At 43.4% G+C, this 19,343-nt stretch overlaps 1 protein-coding gene across 1 annotated transcript in view; it reads right to left on the bottom strand.

Annotated features, from left to right (window-relative positions):
• Window positions 1-17,651, bottom strand: part of LOC115140936 (oxidation resistance protein 1-like) — a 231,135-nt gene extending 213,484 nt beyond the window's left edge. The window contains exon 1 of the mRNA XM_029679436.2: window positions 17,531-17,651. The gene's annotated coding sequence lies outside the window, so the exon portion shown is untranslated. The remainder of the gene's footprint in view (window positions 1-17,530) is intronic.
• Between the last annotated feature and the right edge of the window lie 1,692 nt (window positions 17,652-19,343).

Raw genomic sequence — 19,343 nt, forward strand, 5'->3', positions numbered from 1 at the left:
GTTTGCATATAGCCTGTCTTCTCGAGAGCCAGATGCTGTATGCCTATAGCAAGGCTATGCTCTGTACATACTCAAAGATTTCCTTAGTTTTGGGTCAGACACAGTGGTCAGGTATTCTGCTACTCTGTATTCTCTGTTTAGGGCCAAATAGCACTCTAGCTGCCTCAGTTTATTTGTTAATTCTTTCCAATGTGTCAAGTAATTATCTTTTTGTTTTCTCATGATTTGGTTGTGTTGCTGTCCTGGGGCTCTGTGGGGTCTGTTTGTGTTTGTGAACAGAGCCCCAGGACCAGCTTGCTTTAGGGGACTCTTCTCCAGGTTCATCTCTCTGTAGATGATGGCTTTGTTATGGAAGATTTGGGAATCGCCTCCTTCTAGGTGGCTGTAGAATGTAACGGCCCTTTTCTGGATTTTGATAATTAGCAGGTATCGGCCGAATTTTGCTCTGCGTGCATTAATTGGTGTTTTACATTGTTCACAGTTTCAATTTGGTGTTTTTTGTGAATTCTTGGTTGGTGAGCAGACCCCAGACCTCACAACTATAAAGGGCAATGGGTTTTATAACTGATTCAAGTATTTTTAGCCAGATCCTAATTGGTATGTCAAATATTATGTTCCTTTTGATGGCATAGAAGGCCTTTCAGATCGTTCGTAGCTTTGTGGAAGTTGCCTGTGGCGCTGATGTTTAGGCCAAAGTATGTATGTAATTTGTATTTGTGGTCCTGGCAACTGGACCTTTTTTGGAACACTATTATTTTGGTCTTACTGAGATTTACTGTCAGGGCCCAAGTCTGACAGAATCTGTGCAGAATATCTAAGTGCTTCTGTGAGCCCTTTGTTGGGGACAGAAGCTCTCTCTCTTTCTCTCTCTCTCTCCTTCTTTCGTTTACATTTCTCTCCCCCTCTAATTCATATCTAATACCCAGGCTCTGGCACACACAAGTTGGCACGCACTCACACACTAATAGAGGTCACATTAGCTTGGCAGGAAACACAAGGTGATTATGGAAATTCAGTCAATTACTGCAGACAGAGTAAACACCCTTTCCATCATTTTTGACTCCTATATTTATGTTTTCTTAATACAGTACAGTAGATGTATGAAGGCCGTTATTTTCCAAGGGCATCTTATTTCCCTCTCCTGAGTGTGTGTGTGTGTGTGTGTGTGTGTGTGTGTGTGTGTGTGCGTTCATGTGGACTTGTTTAACTATACTTATGGGGACCAGAAGTAGTAAACAATAATAAACAAACAACATTTTTAGATTTTGTTAGTCCCCACAAGGTCAAATGCTATTTTTAGGGGGTTTAGGGTTAATGTTAGAATTAGTGTTAGGGTTAGAATTAGGTTTAGGAGCAAGGGTTAGGAGCAAGGGTTAGTTTTAATGTTATGAGCTAGGGTTAGGTTTAGGGTTAGGTTTAAGTTTAGGTTAGGTTAGGTTTTTGGGTTACTGTTACTGTTAGGGTTAGGGTTAGGTTTAGGGTTTGGGAAAATATGATTTTGAATGGGACTGAATTGTGTATCCCCACAAGGTCAGATATACAAGACTGTGTGTGTGTGTGTGTGTGTGTGTGTGTGTGTGTGTGTCAACAACTGGATGTCAGAATAACTCAGAGTCAGCAAAAACGCCTCAGACTTGAGCCAGGAGACAACCAACCAACAACTGTCTATCCATGCAATGGGATATAAAACATGTACATATTACAATATATATACAACATTAAATCATATAGGTATGACATTACATTTACATTTAAGTCATTTAGCAGACGCTCTTATCCAGAGCGACTTACAAACTGGTGCTTTCACCTTATGACATCCAGTGGAACAGCCACTTTACAATAGTGCATCTAGGTCTTTTAAGGGGGGGGGTGAGAAGGATTACTTTATCCTATCCTAGGTATTCCTTAAAGAGGTGGGGTTTCAGGTGTCTCCGGAAGGTGGTGATTGACTCCGCTGTCCTGGCGTCGTGAGGGAGTTTGTTCCACCATTGGGGGGCCAGAGCAGCGAACAGTTTTGACTGGGCTGAGCGGGAACTGTACTTCCTCAGTGGTAGGGAGGCGAGCAGGCCAGAGGTGGATGAACGCAGTGCCCTTGTTTGGGTGTAGGGCCTGATCAGAGCCTGGAGGTACTGAGGTGCCGTTCCCCTCACAGCTCCGTAGGCAAGCACCATGGTCTTGTAGCGGATGCGAGCTTCAACTGGAAGCCAGTGGAGAGAGCGGAGGAGCGGGGTGACGTGAAAGAACTTGGGAAGGTTGAACACCAGACGGGCTGCGGCGTTCTGGATGAGTTGTAGGGGTTTAATGGCACAGGCAGGGAGCCCAGCCAACAGCGAGTTGCAGTAATCCAGACGGGAGATGACACTAGAGAGAGAAGCAGACCAAAACATCAATTGTAGTGGCCTTAGAGTTTGTCAATGTACAGTTGAAGTCGGAAGTTTACATACACTTAGGTTGGTGTCATTAAAACTCATTTTTCAATCACTCCACAAATTTCTTGTTAACAAACTATAGTTTTGTGAATGACACAAGTCATTTTTCCAACTATTGTTTACAGACAGATTATTTCACTTATAATTCACTGTATCACAATTCCAGAGGGTCAGAAGTTTACATACACTAAGTTGACTGTGCCTTTAAACAGCTTGGAAAAATCCAGAAAATGATGTCATGGCTTTAGGAGCATCTGATAGGCTAATTGACATAATTTGAGCCAATTGGAGGTGTACCTGTGGATGTATTTCAAGGCCTACCTTCAAACTCAGTGCCTCCAAATCAGCCAAGACCTCAGAAAAATAATGTCCAAACTCCTGAAGGTACCACGGTCTTCTGTACAATAGTACGCAAGTATAAACACCATTCTCCCCTCAGCAGCCTCCACTGGCCTAGATAAATAGGCTAAAAGCCAGTGATGTTTGACAATTATAACGTAGGATAATTAACATGAACTTTTGAAGGCTTGATTCTCTTGACATACTCGAGGCACGGTTCGTTCTGATCAAATGGTCACAAGAGCAGAGAGAAAGGCCAGTGACTGTAGCACACTGCACACATCAGCCACCTTGCAAGGCAATCAGCATTTTGAAACTATTTAACCATAAACTTAACTGTTTAAAACCTGGTTTTATTTCATTTTAAATCAGACCATATGTTGAGGGAATTATTTTATAAACACTTCCTTGTATCATTGAAACCAGAATTTTCTATTGTTCTTTTGGTTTTCAAATCAACTTTCTTTCATTGTCCAGCAGGCATATTAGCAACCCATGTTAGTTAGCCATATTAGCAACCCATGCTAGTTAGTCATATTAGCAACCCATGCTAGTTAGTCATATTAGCAACCCATGCTAGTTAGCCATATTAGCAACCCATGCTAGTTAGTCATATTAGCAACCCATGCTAGTTAGTCATATTAGCAACCCATGCTAGTTAGTCATATTAGCAACCAATGCTAGTTGCTGCATATTTAGATCTCCCCTCTTACTACATTTCTGACAGATATTTTCATCTATGTCACATGAAACCGCTCTCTTGTGCGGTGCACTTTTTAGAACAGTGTGTTCCCGCTAATTGCATTTTGGAACATTCGCGCATAGCCTACTGCCGTGTGCGCATGCGCTGTGCTTCTAATGTGAACAAATAATAGTTTATTAATATTCTGAGCTAAACGTTCTGATCTGTTGCCTTAGCGTCATTGCTTTCTTTAAAAAAAATGTATGTACAGTATCTGTAGGAATTTTGGATCTATCGTTCCAGAACTGTCCCAGAGTTTGTTTGAACTGCCCCAGACATATTTTTTTATCGTCACGGGGACAATGGGACACCCGTCATTTCGAGCCCTGACTACATACCCAGAGAGAAAGCACATTGTTGGATCCCTCTCTCTGAACCTGTTGGATGATTATTTCTCAGTTTCTCTCCCTTGCTGCGTTGGCTCTAGTTATGATTGGTAGGACTGGGTGCAGTCCGGATACAACGAACAAGGAAAACAATAATGAGGGAGAAGTAAGTAGCTAGCTAGTGCTAGTTAATTAGTTTGTTGTTCTCACATCACTTGTCATGACTGCCTGCTGCAGCATTCTCTCAACACCCAATGACTGTGCTCAACACACACCCCTCCGGCCATTCCCCTCCCTCCTTCCCTCCACTCACTGACTGACTCACTGACTGACTCACTCACTCACTGACTGACTGACTCACTGACTGACTGACTCACTGACTGACTGACTCACTGACTGACTGACTCACTGACTCACTGACTCACTGACTGACTGACTCACTGACCGACTGACTCACTGACTCACTCACTCACTCAGCAATAGTCCCTGCTCTCTCCTTTCCTCCGGTGAGACTGACCAGAGAGAGGGGGACACCGTCCTCCACCTGATGGCTAAACTTGAGTCGCACCGCATCATTTCTGCCTTATGCACAAATTAATTTAGTTCCTATGATCAGAAAAAGTTCAATATTCCTCAATATTAAAATGGACATGATGAACTGCTAATAATAAAAATGCAGGGCTATCGATACACTTGGCTACTCATTCATTGCAGAAGCGGTGAGAGTGGAAGTAGGGAGAAGAGCGTTTTATGTATTTAAAAGTGTTGAATAAAAACATAAACAGTATGTTCTTCTTATTTGACAGTCTCTCTGTCCCTTCAGACAAATGAAATGGTTCAAAATGGGAACACTGCCTACCCAGCATGCACAGGGCTTCTGAATTGAGTGCACTTCCGACAACCGCGCAAGACAAATAAATACAAATGAATAGGAGCTTTATCCTTGGCTTTTCTACAATGTTTGGTGATCAACTAGGAATGCCTTGGTGACCACTGATCTAGGGTAGGTGTTACAGCCAGCCACTATGTCTTTGTCCCAAATGGCAACCTATTCGCTACATGGTGCACTACTTTGGACCAGAGCCCTATATAGGGAATATGGTGCCATTTGGGATGTATCCTATGACTGTTTTTTTAACCCTTTTTCCTCCCCAATTTAATGGTATTCAATTGGTAGTTAGTCTTGTCTCATCCCTGCAACTCCCATACGGACTTGGGAGAGGCGTGCATCCTCCGAAACACAACCCAGCCAAGCCACACTGCTTCTTGACACAATGCCTGCTTAACCTGCCAGCTTAACCTGGAAGCCAGCCACACCAGTCAGAAGAAACACCATCCACCTGGCAACCATGTCAGCATGCATTGCGACCCAGCCTGCCACAGGAGTCACTAGAGCACGATGGGACAAGAACATCCCTCCCCACCAAACTATCCACTAACCCGGACGACGCTGGGCCAATTGTGCACCGCCCTATGGGTCTCCCGGGCGCGGCCGGCTGCGACAGAGCCTGGACTCAAACCAGAATCTCTAGTGGCACAGCTAGCACTGTGATGCAGTGCCTTAGACCACTGCACCATTCAGGAGGCCTACATCCTATGACTGTTTATTGCCAAGTCAGTATAATAAGGTTGAAGAATATGTGAGGTCATAAATGTTACTTGAATTACCCCTTCAAATGAAACACATACTGGGCTCCGGGCAGCCGAGCGGAAATGGAGGAAAACTCGCCTCCCTGCGGACCTGACATCCTTTCACTCCCTCCTCTCTACATTTTCCTCTTCTCTCTCTGCTGCTAAAGCCACTTTCTACCACTCTAAATTCCAACCATCTGCCTCTAACCCTAGGAAGCTCTTTGCAACCTTCTCCTCCCTCCTGAATCCTCCTACCCCTCCCCCCTCCTCCCTCTCTGCAGATGACTTCGTCAACCATTTTGAAAAGAAGGTCGACGACATCCGATCCTCGTTTGCTAAGTCAAACGACACCGCTGGTTCTGCTCACACTGCCCTACCCTGTGCTCTGACCTCTTTCTCCCCTCTCTCTCCAGATGAAATCTCGCGTCTTGTGACGGCCGGCCGCCCAACAACCTGCCCGCTTGACCCTATCCCCTCCTCTCTTCTCCAGACCATTTCCGGAGACCTTCTCCCTTACCTCACCTCGCTCATCAACTCATCCCTGACCGCTGGCTACGTCCCTTCCGTCTTCAAGAGAGCGAGAGTTGCACCCCTTCTGAAAAAACCTACACTCGATCCCTCCGATGTCAACAACTACAGACCAGTATCCCTTCTTTCTTTTCTCTCCAAAACTCTTGAACGTGCCGTCCTTGGCCAGCTCTCCCGCTATCTCTCTCAGAATGACCTTCTTGATCCAAATCAGTCAGGTTTCAAGACTAGTCATTCAACTGAGACTGCTCTTCTCTGTATCACGGAGGCGCTCCGCACTGCTAAAGCTAACTCTCTCTCCTCTGCTCTCATCCTTCTAGACCTATCGGCTGCCTTCGATACTGTGAACCATCAGATCCTCCTCTCCACCCTCTCCGAGTTGGGCATCTCCGGCGCGGCCCACGCTTGGATTGCGTCCTACCTGACAGGTCGCTCCTACCAGGTGGCGTGGCGAGAATCCGTCTCCACACCACGTGCTCTCACCACTGGTGTCCCCCAGGGCTCTGTTCTAGGCCCTCTCCTATTCTCGCTATACACCAAGTCACTTGGCTCTGTCATAACCTCACATGGTCTCTCCTATCATTGCTATGCAGACGACACACAATTAATCTTCTCCTTTCCCCTTCTGATGACCAGGTGGCGAATCGCATCTCTGCATGTCTGGCAGACATATCAGTGTGGATGACGGATCACCACCTCAAGCTGAACCTCGGCAAGACAGAGCTGCTCTTCCTCCCGGGAAGGACTGCCCATTCCATGATCTCGCCATCACGGTTGACAACTCCATTGTGTCCTCCTCCCAGAGCGCTAAGAACCTTGGCGTGATCCTGGACAACACCCTGTCGTTCTCAACTAACATCAAGGCGGTGGCCCGTTCCTGTAGGTTCATGCTCTACAACATCCGCAGAGTACGACCCTGCCTCACACAGGAAGCGGCGCAGGTCCTAATCCAGGCACTTGTCATCTCCCGTCTGGATTACTGCAACTCGCTGTTGGCTGGGCTCCCTGCCTGTGCCATTAAACCCCTACAACTCATCCAGAACGCCGCAGCCCGTCTGGTGTTCAACCTTCCCAAGTTCTCTCACGTCACCCCGCTCCTCCGCTCTCTCCACTGGCTTCCAGTTGAAGCTCGCATCCGCTACAAGACCATGGTGCTTGCCTACGGAGCTGTGAGGGGAACGGCACCTCAGTACCTCCAGGCTCTGATCAGGCCCTACACCCAAACAAGGGCACTGCGTTCATCCACCTCTGGCCTGCTCGCCTCCCTACCACTGAGGAAGTACAATTCCCGCTCAGCCCAGTCAAAACTGTTCGCTGCTCTGGCCCCCCAATGGTGGAACAAACTCCCTCACGACGCCAGGACAGCGGAGTCAATCACCACCTTCCGGAGACACCTGAAACCCCACCTCTTTAAGGAATACCTAGGATAGGATAAAGTAATCCCTCTCACCCCCCCCTTAAAAGATTTAGATGCACTACTGTTCCACTGGATGTCATAAGGTGAATGCACCAATTTGTAAGTCGCTCTGGATAAGAGCGTCTGCTAAATGACTTAAATGTAATGTAAATGTATAAAGCTACATGCTTGAGTCATTTAATAGGTTATAAACTACTATTTGAACACAATCCAATAATGATGTATTGAATTGTGAACCTGTAAAGACACATTGTGAGCGTTTACATAACAGCTCTGCTAATCTGGATCATAATACAGGAGTTTAACAGCAATGTGAACATGTCTGCCAAAAGTGGACTTATGTGGACATTTAGCTAGACTCAAAAGCAAAAACAATATAACGTTGTTTTTTTTAACGCCAAACTATAGTGGAAAATTCTTTAAGAATGAAGACACATGAAACTGTATTTAAATAAACCTGCCATGTATTTTTCGGAGAAACAAAAGGTGGCAAAGCGACTAAATCCTCATTGGGGTCACACAGTGAAAGCATACTGTACTAGAAAGCAGAATGATGCATCTTTGAATTCTACAAGGTTGATAGGTCATTCAAAAACAGCATTCTCTATTATTCATCCTCTACGAGCACACTGTTGTTTTATTGGTGTTAAGTTAATTCATGTTATCCCCGTGAGTGTTATGTTCAGACCAAAGCAACGTCTTCGAGAATGGTTGATGGGTCTTATTCTGAAGGAGACATGACAGCAGCGTCAATGACTGAGCCTACGGTGTTATGAAAAACTATTGTGGGACGCAGTAGGCCTATGTTATAAAAGCTACTTTTGGCTCTTTTGGTTTAGAAGAAAAACTGCGACACATAACTGTGCCATTAACAACAGTTGTACAAAACACACAAAAAATGATAATGAATTCACATATTAAAGGGAAATTCCACCACTTTTCAACCTCATTCTCGTGCCATACCAGTGTCTACATACTATTATGTGAAAATGGCGCATCTCTACCATCTGTGGTTAAAAAGCTAGGAAGAAAAGTCTTAAAATATCCTTCCCTATGTCGTCATCATTTTATTTTTTGAAATTTTGATTTTCAAAACTTGCAACAAGTTTCTAGCCAGAGGGAGGCCATTTTCTTGCTCTCCACGTCACTGTGAATCTCAGTGTTTAAAATCACTGTTTATTTTAATGTTTTCAGGTAGAACATTTTAACTTTATATTTGTTACTACAAAACATAGAAATGTGCCGTTTTCACATGTGGACACCAGTGGAGGCTCCTCGGAGGAGGAAGGGGAGGACCATCCACCTCAGTGAATTTCATAAAAATAAAAAGGGTAAAACATTAAAAAAGTTAGCCTTTTTAGATAAAAATTTACTAAATATATTCATGTCACCAAATAATTGATAAAAAACACACTGTTTTGCAATGAAGGTCCACAGTAGCCTCAACAGCACTCTGTAGAGTAGCACCATGGTGTAGCCGGTGGACAGCTAGCTTCCCTCCTCCTCTGGGTACATTGACTTCAATACAAAACCTAGGAAGCTCATGGTTCTCACCCCTTCCATAGTCTTATACAGTAATTATGACAACTTCCAGAGGACGTCCTCCAACCTATCAGAGCTCTTGCATCATGAATTGACATATGGTCCACCCAATCAAAGGATCATCAAATTAATCTAGTACTGAAAGCATAGACTGCAGCGCATAAAATGTGGTGAGTTGTTGACTCAAATTGAGAGAGAGAAAACAGTTGAACAGTTTTGAACAAATCAATTTCTTCAAAAATGAAGGAGATGAGAGAGAGAGAGATTTGGTCATTGTTTTTCACTTTCAGTTTCACTTACTCAAACACCCAGCTCCAACAGATGGATGCTAAGTTAGCTAGCTGGCTATTACTATCCAACACAACACTGGAACCCTTCCAAGTTAAGGTAAGCTTTTGGTTTTACTCATTTATTGCCACCTGGGCCAGCCGGTGTAATTGCTAAACTGCTTACTGACTGTACACTACTGTACTGCATGATTGTAGTGCATTTACTAACGCATTAGTTCTATTAGCTATGTTGGATGTGATGTTATTTTAGCTAATATGGTGACAACAATGTAGGCAGTGTGTAGAGGTTATGATATGGTTTGGCTTTAAAGTTATTTTTGCCTGATCTTATACAGCTGATGTGTTGTGCATTGAAGTCCACAAACATAGGGAAAAGGTGAGAGGAAGGCGTATTGATGCGAGAAGGAATACAACGTGGCTGCTATGAAAGTGAACTGTGTTTACATGTGATACGGGGTGTATTCATTCCGCCAATTCTGCTGAAAAACGTTTCTTAAACGAAAGAAAACGGAACGAAACGGGGATAAACCCAAATTTGTCCAATAGAAACTCTAATTTGCAACTGTTGGACTAATGAATACACCCTAAACCTGTGTGCACCTACGTTGTAAACTTTCAATCATAGGCTAGGTTGTAGCAACCTCATGATAGGTATAGGGACAATTCTAGTTTAATGTAGTAGCCTAAACTTATGTTACATTGAACTGGATGAATGGAATATGAATGACATTCATCCAATATGCTGTAATAGAAATAAGGCCATGCTCATGGGGGAAAAAATGGTCCCCCCTCATCATAAACGGCACCGACCGCCACTGGTGGATACTGGGATGGAGCTGGAGATAATGAATGAGGTTGGAAAGTAATGACATTCTCCATTGAGCTTGCTTTTTAGTCCAGGACTAGGCTTAACATGCGTCCAGGAAACTGCCCCTTAAAGATCAATAGCAAAAAAACATTCAAGAATGATTTTAAGAATGTGATAGCGCTATTTGTATTTTCCACTAAACAACCCCACAGGCAGACAATGTTTTGCATGTCAGCAGTCCAGTTTTCAAGGTTAAGGATTTTTTTTAAAATGTCACTTTGATGTGACAAGTGACACTTTGATTCTTGAAAGTTCAATATCTTGAAAACTTGACTACTGGCATGCAAAACATTATGGGACTGTATTAACTATGGATTAATGAATAAAATACACAAATAATGTTTTGAGTGTATTATTTCAGCACAGCAGGGTCAGACAGACACATGCCCACTACAGTATATCTATTACCAGTCCTTGGTGCTCTGATAACGACACGGGGACAAAGCCAATCATTGGAGTTCAGATCTCTGGTAGGGACAAAGCCAATCATTGGAGTTCAGATCTCTGGTAGGGACAAAGCCAATCATTGGAGTTCAGCCCTCTAGACAGTCATCATTGGAGTTCAGATCTCTAGACATAGCCAATCATTGGACTTCAGATCTCTAGACACAGCCAATCATTGGACTTCAGATCTCTAGACACAGCCAATCATTGGAGTTCAGATCTCTAGCCACAGCCAATCATTGGAGTTCAGATCTGTAACTAGGGACACAACCTCAGCTGTAGACATAGAGCAGCAGTAGCTCCTGGCAAGGTGGTAGGACACTGTCATTGCAAGTTAGAGACATCAACTCAGTACAGGCTGACTCATTATACAAAATTATATTAAACTGACAGGGACAAATGCTCTTGGGGCCTACTTCCATCAAATTAATTGTTTGATTTGTTCCAAAAGCATGATTCAATTGGTTGGTGAAGCCATAGAAAGCAGAACTGAAGGCTCTGAGGACTGTTCATTTTGGTTAAGTGCTGTGCGATTCATGACAACACGGTTGACGGCCAGCATTACAACATCAACCCATCATGTTACTGTACATAACACCAGCCTGTGATTTATCATGTCAGCTACCTGTCATATTAATCATCAGGTTCACCAAGAGTCTACACAATTTAGTTAATTATATGCGCCCTTACAGGTGGACTCAGCTAGGTGACTTTGCATACAGCAAGTAAAGACATAGCGGGTCAATTTCCGCAACAACTAAGAGCGTTGAAGTGTGAGGCTAAACTTCTTCGCTGTTTTGGTCCCATAGGGTGCCATTATAGCCTAGATAGTCTGTCTATAGGCTGAGGCCTGGCAGAGACAGAGGGTGAGTGACCGGTATGGGCCGGTACAGGCCGGTCTGGGAGGGGCGGAGTGGCTGTGGGGTCAATGGGCTGTGTTTACATAAGCTTGGCTGTGCTTAATCCTCTGTAAGCCACAACTATTCCCATGATGCGGTTTACTGTGGGCAGTACGTAGTATGTATGTAAAGCTGTTATAAACCCTGCCTGTCTGTCATAACTCAAGTAACACAAAGCTGGTTATTTCTGTATAGAGCTATTGTCTATAGAGCTTGTGGTCATTAATGCATGGTCTGTTGAGATGAGAGATTCAGATGAGTTGAGGGATTGAGTTGAGGGTCAGATGAGTTGAGTTGAGGGTCAGATGAGTTGAGGAATTCAGATGAGTTAAGGGATTGAGTTGAGGGTCAGATGAGTTGAGGAATTCAGATGAGTTAAGGGATTGAGTTGAGGGTCAGATGAGTTGAGGAATTCAGATGAGTTGAGGAATTCAGATGAGTTGAGGAATTCAATTGTTATTTTTGTCGAGCAATTGGTTCGCAGTGGATGGCATCTACTGTATCCCTTTTTGAGATTTGTGTCAACCTGACTGTTGTCTGGGCCGGCAGGTAGCCGAGTGGTTAGAGCATTGGGGAAATAACCCGAAAAGTTGCTGAATCGAATCCCCGAGCTTACAATGTAAAAATCTATTGTTCTGCCTCTGAGCAAGGCAGTTAACCCACTGTTATCCCCAAGACATGGATGTTGATTAAGGCAGCCCCCTACACCTCTCTGATTCAGGTTAAATTTGGAAGAAACATTTCAGTTGAATACATTCAGTTGGACAACTGACTAGGTATCCCCTTTCCCTTAAATGTGGTTTCTTCTCTATCCCCAAGGTTTTCAAAAACTGAGACGTGTTAGGGGGTTTAAAGCCAGAAGGCTCATGAAGCAATAATGAGAGAATGCCTTTCTTGTAAATGGTTTTGTCACAGAGAAGAAATTAAATGTGCATTTCCTGTAATCAAAACAGAAAGCAGTTGCTTTCTTTCATTCAGTCACTTCTCTTGTCATTATTTGAGTGCTTTTCTTGCTGTTTTAATGTCTCGCTCCCCATCCCTCTAAGTAAAATTGAACTGCTCTTTTCATTAGGATAAAACACAGCAGCAAGCATCATGACTCAACACTGAAAAAGCAGTCGAAAGTAAATCCTTTAATCTAGCACTTTCAGTGTTGGCAAAAGAGCAGAATCCTAACGCACAGTCAGACAGTGACCAACATTGGCACAGGGTTGCTGTCTTACCAAATAACATCATATGGAATTCTGCAGAACATTTTAGGTCAAGCACAGGTGCACTGGTAATAAAAACCGCTATAAAAAAAGTTGATTGGTTGACTGACTGACTGATTGATTGAAATGTATTAAACAGCAGCATACCACCCTGCATACCACTGCTGGCTTGCTTCTGAGGCTAAGCAGGGTTGGTCCTGGTTGGTCCTTGGATGGGAGAGCAGATGCTGCTGGAAGTGGTGTTGGAGGGCCAGTAGGAGGCACTCTTTCCTCTGGTCTAAAAAATATCCCAAGTGACCCTGTGTAGGGTGCCGTCTTTTGGATGGGATGTTAAACGGGTGTCCTGACTCTCTGAGGTGTCCTGGCTAAATTCCTAATCTGGCCCTCAAACCATCACGGTCACCTAATAATCCCTCGTTTACAATTGGCTCATTCCTCCCCCTCCTCTCCCCTGTAACTATTCCCCAGGTCGTTGCTGTAAATGAGAACGTGTTCTCAGTCAACTTACCTGGTAAAATAACGGATTTTAAAAAATGGCGTAGCCCACAGGATTTTACAGGCCAGTGGTTCTCACTCATACACTCAGAGGATCAAAAACCCAGCAGGACAATCCTAATGCATCTATGTTTAATCATCGTCTAAAAGTGGAAACTGGAGCTGATGATCATTGAATAGTATTGCCTGACGTGGTGTGTCTATAAATTCCTGTCTGCAAGGGCGTAGGAGCTGGGGGGGAGGACATGTCCCCTTCAGTGTTGGAAGCAGGAGTGAAAAACAGTGAATGTTTTGAAGCCAAGAACACTTGCTAGCTACAGAATTACTTGCACAATCACTGTCTTAGTCTTCATCATAGGGTATCAAGTTCACAATGCCACCAGTCAAGAAGAGAGAAAAGATAGGACATAAGAGTTTTTTTTTCAAAGATGTGCAAAGGACTGTAAGGTTCTTGGCAACAGCACACACCACCCCTGGCAAACTAGTTGGTCAATTTGAGTGCTTTCAACTTCAGACTTTCATTTCGTCAGAGAATATGGGTCATGAAGGTGTGTTCCATGTGTTAAGACTTTGTTTGGTGTTATCAGTGACAACCATGAACAGACAGACAGTCTGAGAGGAAGGGAGAGAGAGGCCACAAACCAACAGGTACGATACTGAGAAGTGACTCTCCATGCTCATAAAGTTAATAGGCTGATGATCTGTGTGAATCAGCCTGAATGATCTTATATGATCTCTGATGAAATGATAGCAGCTTAAGTCTAGAGGGTGTATTGGATGTGTTAACTTCTTCCAGGAGCGAGGCAGCCATGATGATATTATATATATATTTTTGTATATTATATTTTAATTGTGTAGAGTGGCGATTGATTAATTTCAGTATGACCATTCATGCCTACTTTCTTTTATTAAAACAGTTTAACTGTGTATGTTGCTGGTTATCATTACAGTATAATAACTGAAGTTTCAAACCATACAGAATGTAGAGTAGCAGTAGTAACAACCTAACAGGTAGAAAATAGGTAGAAAATAGAAAATGAATCATATAGTAGCAGAGAGTACAACATGGTAGTTTAATTAAATATATGCATATTAACAGTCACACTGGTATTCAGTATAGTATGAATGGCCCTGGTCTTTAGACTGATTGGACTGTACCAGTGTAAGTGCCCCTCTGCAAGGCCCCCCTTAGCCCTGTACATTTTCCCATCTGTAAATTAAGATTTGTCTGTATCTTTTTCTCAAAAGTCACTAGAAATTAGCATTTAATACCTGTTTCCCCCCCAAAAAAATCCCTGTAGGAAAATTCCTATGCCCCTGCCTGTTTGTCACATTATCTGAATGAGGTGATGGTTACCTGTGAGCATAAAGTCATGTTTTTGTAGCTCCTATGCTTTCAGTTGTTTTTTGACGTGCATTCCTGATTCAATTGTCAACTGCTCAAGGTAGTTTTCACGGCTATAGTGCCTTTAGTGATGATTTAGGCCTACTGTTGTCATTTCAGCTCTGAGAAATGAGAATGCTTCCAATTTCATAGACAGGGAGTCGGATAGTAATAACCCATTTTGTACCAGGCAGCGTTCAGTGGTCTGCATTCCAAATGGCACCCTATTCCATAAATATAGCACTACTTTTTGGTAAAAAGGAGTACACTGCATAGGGAATATGATGCCATTTGGGATGCACCCCACTGAGAGTAGGTGTTTTAATCAAGTCTAGCAAGAGCATGCATAATCACAGCACATTGACTCGCGACTCAGGATGGAAGGTGCGTTAGCCCCATAGAATTACTTACTCTTATATTATACCAATGTCTGAAATGACTTATCTTGTTAACTAAAGCATGATTGGATCTAAACATCTTCCAATTGGAATTGCATGAAGTCAATTATCCATTTGAGGTCAAGAGGAATAGGTGTTAGAGTTGAAGATGCACGATGCAGAAATAGCTCCCCCATTTACTGGTTGCAGAAATTCTAATGGTTCGCCTAATTTCAGTTTATGTGACAAAACATGCAAGTATAGTGTAGAGAATCATTGTATTTTCAGCTGGTGTACAAAACCGAAAGTAAAAGACACAAAAACAAAACTTAAGAGGAAGCATAGAAATAGGGCACATAGAATATATCTACTCTATCCCTCATCCTCCCTCCCTCAGGACCCGAGCCCTAGTACCATGACTCAGGACTACCTGGCCTGATGACTCCTGGCTGTCCCCAGTCCACCTTGTTGTGCTGCTGCTCCAGTTTCAACTGTTCTGCCTGGGGCTATGGAACCCTGACCTGTTCACCGGACGTGCTACCTTGTCCAGGACCTGCTGTGGTCCACCCTCTCTCTCCCCCTTCACTCTCTCTACCACACCTGCTGTCTCGACCTCTGAATGCTCAACTATGAAAAGCCAACTGACATTTACTCCTGAGGTGCTGACCTGTTGCACCCACTACAACCACTGTGATTATTATTTGACCCTGCTGGTCATCTATGAATGTTTGAACATCTTGAAGAACGATCTGGCCTTAATGGTCATGTACTCCTAAAACCTCACCCAGCACAGCCAGAAGAGGACTGGCCACCCCTCAGAGCCTGGTTCCTCTAGGTTTCTTCCTAGGTTCTTGCCTTTCTAGGGAGTTTTTCCTAGCCACCGTGCTTCTACATCTGCATTGCTTGTTGTTTGGGGTATTAGGCTGGGTTTCTGTATAAGCACTTTGTGACATCTGCTGATTTAAAAACGGCTTTATAAATAAAATGTGATTAATTGATTGACTTGCTTTCAATGACAATGATAGATTGATAACACACATTTCCAAAAGTTACATATTGCAGCTTTAGGCTGAGAGATGGTATAACATTTGAATGAGTGTTATTTAAATGACTAAAATATGTATTTTTTTTAGTTGTAAAGACTACATTATGTATCTTATACTTGAATGGTAACGGTGCTTGTAATGTTGACTCATGTTAACAGACCCCTATCTGAACCATCCACTAACCGTAACTCTACAGTGGCAAATTGTTGCGGATCAAGAGTTTCAGTAGTTTGTTGATAGTTTGAGTAGCCCAACTAAAGATCATCTATAGCACGTGTCAAACTCATCCCACTGAGGGCCTAGTGTCTGAGGGTTTCCGCTCCACCCTTGTCCTTGATTGATGAATTAAGGTCACTGATTAGTAATGAACTCCCCTCACCTGGTTGTCTAAGTCTTAATTGAAAGGAATAACCAAAAACCAGCAGACACTAGGCCCTCCGTGGAATGAGTTTGACACCCCTGATCTATAGGGACTATCCAAATGAAGTGTGACTGTGACCAAGGTCTGTCTGCCCTTGTGGTGCTTGTCTTGACCTTGAGTCTTGAGTTCCTTAGTGGAACCGGGGCAATGCCATGGCATGGGGTGCATGTAGAAAAGAAATAACCAATGACTGAAACAAACACATACTGTACAAGTTCCATGCATGTCACATGTTCAGCTGTTGGCTACCTTGATGCATTATGCAGCCCGATTGCTGTGGATGGATATTATCTCTATAAAGAGTGGCAGCAGATGGCTATAATTAGGGCGAATTAGTGTTTAAGGCAGACAGACAGACAGCCAGGCAAACAGACAGACAGTGATGAGTAATGTGTATGCAGGCAGGCATCATTCATCACATTCCTCACCGAATGCTTTCCATAACTTTCTATCCAGTCTCCCACCATGAATTATTGAACTGACATTAAAACTTGTGTCTATAGGACTAGGAATAATAGGGGATTGCATAATTGCACATAATGTTACCATTGTAATACAATCCCATGTTCACGTGTCACATGTAGGTATGTAGTAACATGTATCGTGTTATTATTATGTCCCGGTTCCCGTGTCATCCTTTTTACAGCTTATACTTCACATACCAGCCTACTTCGAGGCTGCTGGACAATTATATACAGTATTAGTATGGCTACTGTACAGGCTATAGCATAAACTATCATCTCTTCAGAAACAATGACAGTCTCTCTCATCAAACAAGTTGATACCGCGCGCGGCATTCTGAAGAATACACGTACTGAACAGACATGTTTTTGTGTACCAAATGTGGTGGTTCAATGTCAAGACTGTTACCTGTCTTTTAACTGGTAATGCAGATATGCGCGTGCGTGCCCTGTTCAGCTGTTTTCTCAAAGCTCTGTGAGGGGTTGTATATAACATGTTTATTAGTGAACAACATGTCAATGCATGAATATACATAAATTGCGGGAATACATATATTTCCATGTATAAAAGATAACTCTCCAAAATATAAACCGGTGTGTGCATCGTTTCAAAAACATCACACGCGATAGCCTACGCGTCAGTCCCACAATAAAACAACAAACTCTCGTCGTTACTTACTTTCAGAAGGGAGCTCGTGCAATGACCCGGGTTCAGTTGTTTACAAACATTCTCAGTCGATGTGAAACAGAATTCAATCTTCTTAATTATTCTTCAAGCGTGCATCATCATAGCAGAAAGTAGGTATAGTTGCAGACATGCGGAGTAATTTGACCCTCTCATAATAGAAACTACCATCACGAAGAGGAGGAGCAGGGGAGGATAGGATCAAACCAACACCGATACAACTCTGCCCTATAGCGACAGGAGGGATGCATCGAGGCGTTGGAGGAGAGAGATATTGCAAACTGGTTGTGACGAAGCGGATTGGATAGGAGGGGAAATTACAACACGTCAGTTGTTCATCATACCAAAACAGTAGCGACCTATTCATTTATCAGACTATGAGACAGGAGAGCTGATGTCTGTGTGAAGGAATTTAGAGCAGATAGACAGTGGTGGTCAATTCAGAGAAGAAAGCAGGGGTTCTAGTGATGGATGGGGGAGAGATGGAGGCATGAGGGAAGGGGGAAGGATGATGCATGCCATGGACAGCCAGGCTCCAGTGTGTTGGCAGCTTGGCAGCTTTCCTTCTGGGACACAGCAGGGGACTGCTCTGTCACTGTCACTGCCGCAAAGCTGTCTCAAAGACTTCAGTGAGTTAGTTACTCAGAGCAGCAGCACCACAACATTGCTGTGTCACTAGGCTGCCGGCTGTCTGTCTGTTGCTGTTATTAATGCTGTAGACGAGCAGAAGTGTATACCATATCATTGAACATAAGAGTATAGGAATATCCATCCAGGACCTCTATACCAGATGGTGTCAGAGGAAGGCCCTCAAAAGACTCCACCTAGGTCATAGACTCTTCTCTCTGCTACTGCACGGCAAGGGGTACCAATGGACCAAGTCTGGAACCAACAGGACCATGAAAAGCTTCTACCCCCAAGCCATAGACTGCTAAATAGTTAACAAATAGCTACCCAGACTATCTGCATTGACTCCATTTGCACTAACTCTTTTGACTCATCACATACACTACTGCTACTGCTTATTATCTATCCTGTTGCCTAGTGACTTAACCCCTACCTACACAGTACCCCGTACCCCTGCACATGGACTCAGTACTGGTACCCTGTGTATATAACCAAGTTATCGTTACTCATTGTGATTCATTCCTCGTGTTATAATCTTTCTATTATTTCTTTCTGTTTGTCTCTGCATTGTTGGGAAGGGCCAGTAACTAAGCATTTCACTGTTAGTCTACACCTGTTGGTTACGAAGCATGTGACAAATACATTTTGGTTTTGATATCATATGACATAGTCAGACAGACTATGAATATTATCAGCAGGGCTATTCATATTTATCTGAGCTGAATAACCCATGATGATACTTGACAGACATGTAGGCCGACTGTAGTATGTTTATTGCCTTGGGGCTACTGCTTGTCATCAACAGTTAGGCACGCAATTAATACCCACTACACTTTGAAAAACATACACAACACATATGCATACATTACACATGCAGACAGACACTTTTTATTTTACCTTTATTTAACTAGGCAAGTCAGTTAAGAACACATTCTTATTTATTTTCAATGACAGCCTAGGAACAGTGGGTTAACTGCCTGTTCAGGGGCAGAACAACAGATTTGTACCTTGTCAGCTCGGGGGTTTGAACTTGCAACCTTCCGGTTACTATTCCCTGATCCACCTCTACGCAGACGACACCATTCTGTATACTTCTGGCCCTTCCTTGGACACTGTGCTATCTAACCTCCAAACGAGCTTCAATGCCATACAACACTCCTTCCGTGGCCTCCAACTGCTC

This window comes from Oncorhynchus nerka, linkage group LG14 (assembly GCF_034236695.1).
Source record: "Oncorhynchus nerka isolate Pitt River linkage group LG14, Oner_Uvic_2.0, whole genome shotgun sequence".
NCBI classification, from domain to species: Eukaryota; Metazoa; Chordata; class Actinopteri; order Salmoniformes; family Salmonidae; genus Oncorhynchus; species Oncorhynchus nerka.